General features: G+C 42.0%; 1 long non-coding RNA gene across 1 annotated transcript; it reads left to right on the top strand.

Moving 5' to 3' along the window:
* Nucleotides 1–1525: 1525 nt before the first annotated feature.
* Nucleotides 1526–7790, top strand: LOC118494646. Its single transcript, XR_004896774.1, has 3 exons — nucleotides 1526–1537; nucleotides 6541–6545; nucleotides 7638–7790. It is a non-coding gene; the product is annotated as an uncharacterized LOC118494646 (long non-coding RNA).
* The last annotated feature ends 431 nt before the right edge of the window (nucleotides 7791–8221 follow it).

The raw sequence follows: 8221 nt of genomic DNA, 5'->3' as shown, positions 1-8221 counted from the left end.
TTGCAAGTAGCACACCTGCAACCTGCAACTGGAATGGCCTGAAGGCAGGAGAAGGATGGTGGTGTGACAGGAAAGGGAAAAGAGGCGGAGGGAAGGTGGATGGGAGAGGGTTAAGGGTAGTCGGATCAGTGACAGGCCGAAGCTCCCTCCCCAGAGAGAGGCCAATTCAGGGTGGGTGAAGGGGGGACACTTTGGCGTGGCCTGCCACCAAGCTTATTGGCAATCTGTTAGCAAGGCTGCCGGCAGGAGGGGGAATAACCCGCCCATGGACAGAAGAGTGCCGGCGAGAAAAGAAAAATCTACTCTCCTCAGGATTCCTGGAAATGAGAGAGAGAGAGATATATATGTGGAGTGAGTGGGTGGTGGTGAGGGGGTAAACAGTTGACAGGATCAGAGGAGCACAGGAGAGGTGAAAGTGGGGCAGAATATATAGTGGCATTTTGTCACTGTGGAGGCCAGTTGGGAATGTCCCAACACTGGGATTAGCATTTGAATTTAGTGCAATACGAGAGAGGTGAGAGAGGTGATTGCGCATCTGGAAAGGGATTGTGAGCACAGAGCATGAAGATGAAATACAAAGAGATGCATTAGAAAGGAAGGGAAATAAATCAAAAAGTGTGATTATGTGTCCAGTGAAAAGTAAATTACCCTCTTAGACAGAACAACAAAATAGGTCACATTTTTACGGTGTGTTACATACAGTTACTGACCTGTTGCGGCTCACAGTGTCAGACGTTTGGTATGTATGTGTAGCACCATAGACAGTAAAATAATGGACACAGCGACGCCATATATTTCTACGGAGATCAGTGACGTCACTTTTCCAGTGATGGCTGAGCATTGCTCAGCCTCAAACTGAGCTTGACGACGTAAATGTGACGTGAGCAACCTGTCTGAAAGTCTTCTGGTAGCTGTGCCAAGAGAAATCTCAATCATTCCCAACAGGGTTCGAATTACGTGGGAGCCAGTGGGAGCTGAGCTCCCACAGAGAGAGGATGAGCTCCCATGAAAGCAGTAAAATCATACACCTGTGGGGGTCTCTAAAAATCATCAGCACCATTATTTAAATCACAAATAAAGCACTTTTCCCAAACACACGGAGCTCTGAACCAGACCTGCGTCGCTTTGTGTCCACTCTCGTTGTAAAAATAGAGATGGACGCACTCTGCTGTCGACATGCTGCGGCAGAAGTGTCGCATTTGTGCGCCGTGTATTTCTGTCATAGTTTCGGTTTCCCACCTCCGATGTAGAGCAGCGTACAGGCACTTCCCTAAACTTTGTCTCATTCAGAGACCAGAGTCTCAAACGGGGCTCTGTGTCTGTCAGGAGGTCTACCGTATCAGCAGAGCAATTACATAATGCACAGCAGGCTATGGTGCAGGTAGATTATTTTCTGAAATATAGTGACTTTATTCTTGTAATAGCCTATTATCACTTTATTTTTCTCAAAATATCACGACTCCTCCTCCAGTTTTGAACATGAGTGCTCATGTTCAAAACTTTGTGCACAATCAAAATATATCCCATCTCCTTAAATGTGCACATGACAATTATTCACCTCAATGATACATTATTCATTTTAATGGATTAACACATCTGAAATATTACAGTCCAGGGCTTTATTAATCCATTAAAATGAATAATGTATCATTGAGGTGAATAATTGTCATGTGCTGCATTTAAGGAGGTTACTTCCTCAACAAAAGACGCAAAAGAGGAGGGAAGAGTAAATGATGCTAGGCTACATGTGTGCTGACTCAGATATAATTAGAAAAGTCGATCTACAGGAGAATAAATAGCAATACAGAATGCCTGAGAGCCTTACTGCAATATATTCCATTATGTTTTTATATTTGGATTGTAATCTATGTTTCCCTTTAAAGATATTTCCAGCATACATTGATTCAGAAAAAGGTAAATAGGTGCATAAAAATTCACCAGACTGCAGGAAATGAAATGTTTAATGCTCAAAACGTGCTGCTCATAGGCTCCTTTTTTTTCTTTTTTTTTTTTTAAAGAGACTCCCACAAAGATGAAATCATAATTCGAACCCTGATTCCCAATCTTGCAGAGACAGAGAGCGTAGGTATATGTAAGGAGATAACATAGGCACATGCTAATTATTGCTAACTAAAATGCTAGTTAACATTAGTAATTAGTAATTAGTAATTAAACTGCCTGCAAGCTTCTCCTGACTATACGGTAATTTCTCTACTATGCGACAGAAAGTCGCGTGGTTATGACACAATCGTCTGCTACAGGGCCATAACGTGAGATACAAGGTAATGGAGCCTTTTATACATTGTTGTGTTTCTTATAAACAAAATGTCAATGGATAAATAGAGTCTTTAAACGCTTCAGATGTAAAGTTATTCGCTGTCAAAGTGACACCAAAATGAATGGCAGTCAATGGAATGCTAGTGGAAGGTGATGGCTTGTCAGCCTACAATCTCCCCATAGGAGGTACGCTTTCCAGATGCTCGCTTACCCTTTAACTCCTTAACACTTTTAAGGTAGGTGAACTAGACAGAATTCAGTTTTTAATATGAAGTACTGACATTTGGGGATGAAACAAGAAAAGTGAGGATTCAAAACGTCTACACTTAAACATAAAACGTGTATGTAGGGTTAATAAAAATACTGGAAATACTTTCTTTTCAAACATTCTCGCTTTTTCATTGTTTCCTAGTTTTGCCTCCAAGGCATTTAAGAGCAGTTCAGTCTGACACAGGCCTCAGGCCTTTGTGTAAGCGAATACATCGAGCAGTAAAAAGAAATATTTTGCATTATTCTATATGCGCTGCAGTTGATGTACTGTAACTTAGGTGTGATTTGGATCCTCTGCACACTTCTACTTGACATGCTATAATGATATAAGACTGAAGCGTTTGGCGGGAAGCCCTGTTCATTCCAATGAGAGTGCTCAAAAGCGCATAAAGCAATCATGGAGCTTGGATCTTCTGCATTGACTGCAGTGTTGCCAACTCTTTTACAATGAAAGTAGCTACCACCAGCTCCAAAAGTCACTAAAAGCTGCTAGATGACGTCATACGCTCATTTGCATATATGTGACGTCATTACACACTCATTTGCATAAAGCTTAGTGGTTCTGTCAGCAAGGTAGATAGAAAGAAATAGAAATCTTTAGCCAAATAATCACAAATTCAATACAGCAATTTATTTTACCTTATAATTATTACTTAGGTAGCCTATCTTTGAAGTAAATAACAGAAATTCTACAAAGGGAGGCCCCCGCACCCTGTCCCTTCTCCCCTTTCTATCTGCCTGCGCACTGTGGGCAGTGCTGCTGCCCATGAAGAGAGAGGGGAGGAGGGGCTGCTCCTCAGTGAGTCACAGAACAGAAGAGAGAGGAGACTGTTTTGGCGGCCACAGGAGAGAAATACCTCGTGTGCCCGCTGGACAATACAAGATTTGTCGCTAGTCGCTTTTTTGAAAAAAAGTCACTAAGGGAGTCTGAAAAGTCGCTAAATCTAGCGTCAAAGTCACTAAGTTGCAGAGGTGGGACAAAGTAATTGTTATGCAAGTCACAAGTAAGTCTCAAGTCTTTGCCCTCGAGTCCAGAGTCAAGTCGAGTCAAAGATGAGGCAAGTCCCGAGTCGAGTCACAAGTCAAAGCCAACAAGTCTCAAGTCGAGTCCAAAGTCCTACCATTTTAGTTTCGAGTCATTTCAAGTCATTTCAGTTTCAGTGTATGCAATATTAAGAATATTTTCACTGCTTCAAAAGTCATAAGAAAGCCGTTTCTCTCAAGAAACTGAAGTCATATGCTTTATAGCAGTGGTTTTCAAAGTGGGGACGGGGACCCCTGGGTGCTGCGAGGGAGTGCGGGGGGCCATGGCAAGTTGGCATGAAAAGTATAGCAAAACAAAATAATTGAATAAATTAAATAATTAAAGTAAACCAAATTAAACCAAAAATAAGCTAAACAATATTCCCATTAGTTAAGAACTGCACTATAATAATCTATTGCATCTCTGAACATTACTACTATAATCGTTATTATTTTATTTTATTACATGGCTTGGTTGAATTCCAATGTAGAATGCGGCCTGTTATTTCTTGATAACAGACCGCTGCGAAGTATAACAGACCGTTGCCATGAAAAACAGAGCGTTGCTATGGACGCAGTTCGGTTTAGCGGAAGCAATACAATCGTTTTTAAATCAATAAACTCCTTTTTAAATCAATATTTTGTGTCAAAGTAATGATTTATTTGATAGGTAGCCATGTAATAAGCGGGATAATGTATAGTGAGGCGGTAGTTATAGCGAATACAACCCCTGATATGAAAAGGGAAGGCTAATGGTGGATCTACTGTGACTGTGTTATGGTAGCGTTACTTTAAAACGGACGTTGACATGATGTTGGCGAGGTTTTCCATCTGAGTGTGCTACACTCATGTACCTCATATAATCAGGGTTCAAAAATCCCTATTTTTGTAAGCATGAACCAGCAAGGGAGACGTGCGTTTACTGTTTCGTTGATACAGTAAATATGCAGCAGCTAGTATGTTACGGTACATACATCCGATAAGGTGCTTAGCATTCGTTCAAAACTTACCTTTCTTTGTGCAACTTAAGGTGTCGAACAAAGTTGGACGTTGTGGCAGCTCCGTCTGTAATCTTCGACCCGCATGTTTTGCAAATTGCAACTCTTTTTTTGTCGACTACCTCGTAATTGTTATAGCCAAACGAAACTATCTTCGGTATCATTTTGCCAACTGGCTCGTTGTTGCTTGTGCTTCATTGGTTGTCTTGCAATGTGCCTGCTTAGATGCTGTTGAATCAAAACAACGTGGGACTACAGTGATTGGATGTCGTGCAGGCAGCGCGCGTGCTCTCTGCATGCATACAGGTGGTGCACATTTTTTTCACAGATGCAGATAAACTGAGAGCGGCGCGGCCGTGTGAACATTTTCTTACCCAGTTTTCATGGGAAGTAGCAAGTCTTCTCGAGTCAAAAGGTGCAAGTCCAAGTGAAGTCACGAGTCATTGATGTTAAAGTCCAAGTCGAGTTGCAAGTCTTTGTACATTTTGTCGAGTCGAGTCTGAAGTCATCAAATTCATGACTCGAGTCTGACTCGAGTCCAAGTCACATGACTCGAGTCCACACCTCTGCTAAGTTGGCAACCCTGGTTGACTGGCCCATGACGTCACGATCATAGACTGTATATAGAATGGACCAGGGCTGGACTGGGACAAAAAATCGGCCTTGGTATTTTTCGGCCCCTGTGATTGGTCAGACAGATTCCCTGCAGACAGTCCTCTTAAAATATGCGTGCATTCTCTGATATGAGTTGCCTAGTGTTCTGCGTTCATGTGATAGTTTTGGATCCTTCAAGAGGGGTCTCAAGACTTATCTGTTGATCTTACACTTAAATAATTTATTAATTCTTAGAGTTATGATTTGTATATTTATGGTATTTGTTTATTTTTTATTATTATTGATATTTGATATGGTATTGCCATTATTGTTATTATTACTATTTTGCTTAATATTGGCTTAGCAACTTTAAAAACTGTTATCTGTTATAATCTGTTAATTTTAACTATTGTAAGATTCATATTTTGTCGCTTTGGACAAAAGTGTCTGCTGAATACAATAACCATAACCATAACCCTTCCCAAAAGCTACAATAAAGCTGAGAGTAGTATATGCCCTGGAGAAGAGCACCAATACAAGAGAAGCTAATTAAGCAATTCAAGGAACACTGATGCTTGTATCAACACTGACTTTATAGATCACACAGACTTTTCAGCTACCCAACAGGCCAACCGCTAGCATTTTCAATGTAAGCTTAAACAGTTAGGTTACCTGACAGCCACTAACTTTAATGTTACAGCCAAACTGCTTGTTGTCGTTATGACATGAGGCGCACATAACACACACACACACACACACACACAGCCTCCCTCCCTTCCTGAGAGTCCCTGTTAATTTGCCTACTCCTTACCACATCGTCATCTACTCTCTCTTCCATCTTTTCCTCACTCGCTCCCCTGGCCCTGTCATGGTCACTCTCCTCCTGATCGGGTTCTTCCCGGTCATGATGTTGTTTCTGCTTCTCTGTATAGCCAGCCACCTCACCTCCTTCCTCTACTTCAGGTAATGCTGATGTTGAAGCAGCTACTACAGCCCCAAACATGTCAGAAATGTTGGCACATTTTGAGGAATCCGCTTGTAGATTCTTATTCTTTTTCTCCCGTAATTTCTCGGCACCTCCCTTGCGCTTTGGTGGTCGTTCGTCCATTTTAACGTGGATGCTAAACTTCCAGCATAACTATCACAGCTCGTGTCTCAGGGCCGGGAGGCGTGGCCCTAGTGGGATTCGTAAATTTACGGCCCGGAGTGGGGAAGGGGGTTCTTGGATTTGATTGGGTCAGGCCAGTGCCAATAAAAAAATGAACCAATGGGCCGCTAGGAGTTCTTTATGGGCCGGCGCGGCCCAAAAATGCGTCGGCCCACCGGGAAAATGCCTGGTATGCCAGATGGCCAGTCCAGCCCTGGAATGGACCAACAGATCCCGTTGCTCTGGACGGAGACCAGTGAAGGCCATTAGAAGCACTTTTCCGGTGAGCACCGAGTGCTGCTGTGCAGCCTCTAACAGAGAGACGACGTAAATGTGACGTGAGCAACCTGTCTGAAAGTTGTAAGTCTTCTGGTAGCTGTGCCATGAGAAATCTCAATCATTCCGAATATTGCAGAGACGGAGAGCGTAGGTATATGTAAGAAGATAACTAAGCTAATTATTTCTAACTAAAATGCTAGTTAACATTAGTAATTAAACTTAAACAGCTAATGTAAGTCGAAACTGCCTGCGAGCTTCTCCTGTACTATACGGTAATTCCTCTACTATGCGACAGTAAGTCCCGTGGTTATGACACAAGCCTATTTTTACAAAAATGTCTGCTACGGAGCCATAACGTGAGATACAAGGAAATGGAGCCTTTTATACATTGTCGTGTTTCTTTAGAAATAAACAATGGACAAATAAAGTCTTTAAACGCTTCAGATGTAAAGTTATTCGCTATCAAAGTGACGTCAAAATGAATGGCAGTCAATGGAATGCTAACGGGGGGTGAGTGCTTGTTAGCATCAAAATGGCGCCATAGGAGGTACGCATTGTGAGGAGAAGCTTACCCCCTTGGTCACGATAGACATGTGCACTAGCAATAGTTTGTTTGTGTTGTCGTAGCAACCGGTTGCAACATGCTCGTTCATGAGGTTCTCTCTCGTGTCTCTTACAAGTGGCGAACTCATGAACTCGCCGTTTCATTGTATAAAATATTCACTAACGTTAAACATTGTTTTCGTTGTTCCTGATCATTTACATGCTTATCTAAATAAACAAAGGATGTATTTAGACAACCATGGAGATGTAATTGTTATGTCGTGCTACTAGCTAGCGCTAGCTACTAAGGTTAAACTGCAGTTTGGTGAACAGAGCTTCTCTTAATAACATCCATGGCTTCATCTCTCATCCACGTTACAGGCTTTACAGCATACATACCATGGATGTATTAATAGAACACATGGTGAATTACAACCATTAGCGTTAGCATTATCCATTATTACAGCTGCAGGACCTCGGGAGAACAGTCATATGAGCATGCGCAGTGCAGTCTGCTCGCGTCCATTATGCACGTTCATCATGCCTAGTTTAATAACTCTGGATTCGGCTACTAGTAAATGTTAAAAATGTTAAAAACGTGACATTTTAAACAAGGACTCTTTAAGTGTTCGGTCTGGTAAGTTGATGTACCCCAAAAAAAATTATCCGCTGAAATGTAGAAGTTTCTTTTGCCATGCAAAGTCTATGGGAAAAGTCTTTCTGGGCCAGAGGGTGCAATTCCACCCTTATCCGCTAAGCCCATGGTTGCTTTAAGACATGGCGCTCTTCCTGGGGGCTTGTGAGTACAGAATGTCACTAGAGGAGGAGTAAGTAGACGACAAATGCAGGATGAATACTGAAATCTCAGCCAGGGTTATTTGCATTTGACACATCTAAACCGGGCAAAAAAAAAATGTCACTGTCTTGTCATCATATATGGTGCTGGGAAAGTAGCAATAAGAACACTGGGTTGGTAATGTGATGAAATATATTAGACAGAGAGGGGAAATTGGAGAAATAGCCAGGAGTTAGGAGAAGCAGGATAACATCTTTCATAACCATTCAAAATAGGCCCATTACTGCTGCATAT

The sequence above is a fragment of the Sander lucioperca genome, chromosome 2, assembly GCF_008315115.2.
Source record: "Sander lucioperca isolate FBNREF2018 chromosome 2, SLUC_FBN_1.2, whole genome shotgun sequence".
Classification (NCBI taxonomy): domain Eukaryota; kingdom Metazoa; phylum Chordata; class Actinopteri; order Perciformes; family Percidae; genus Sander; species Sander lucioperca.
Note: the sequence above shows the minus strand (reverse complement) of the source record. Positions and strands in the feature narration are given on the sequence as shown.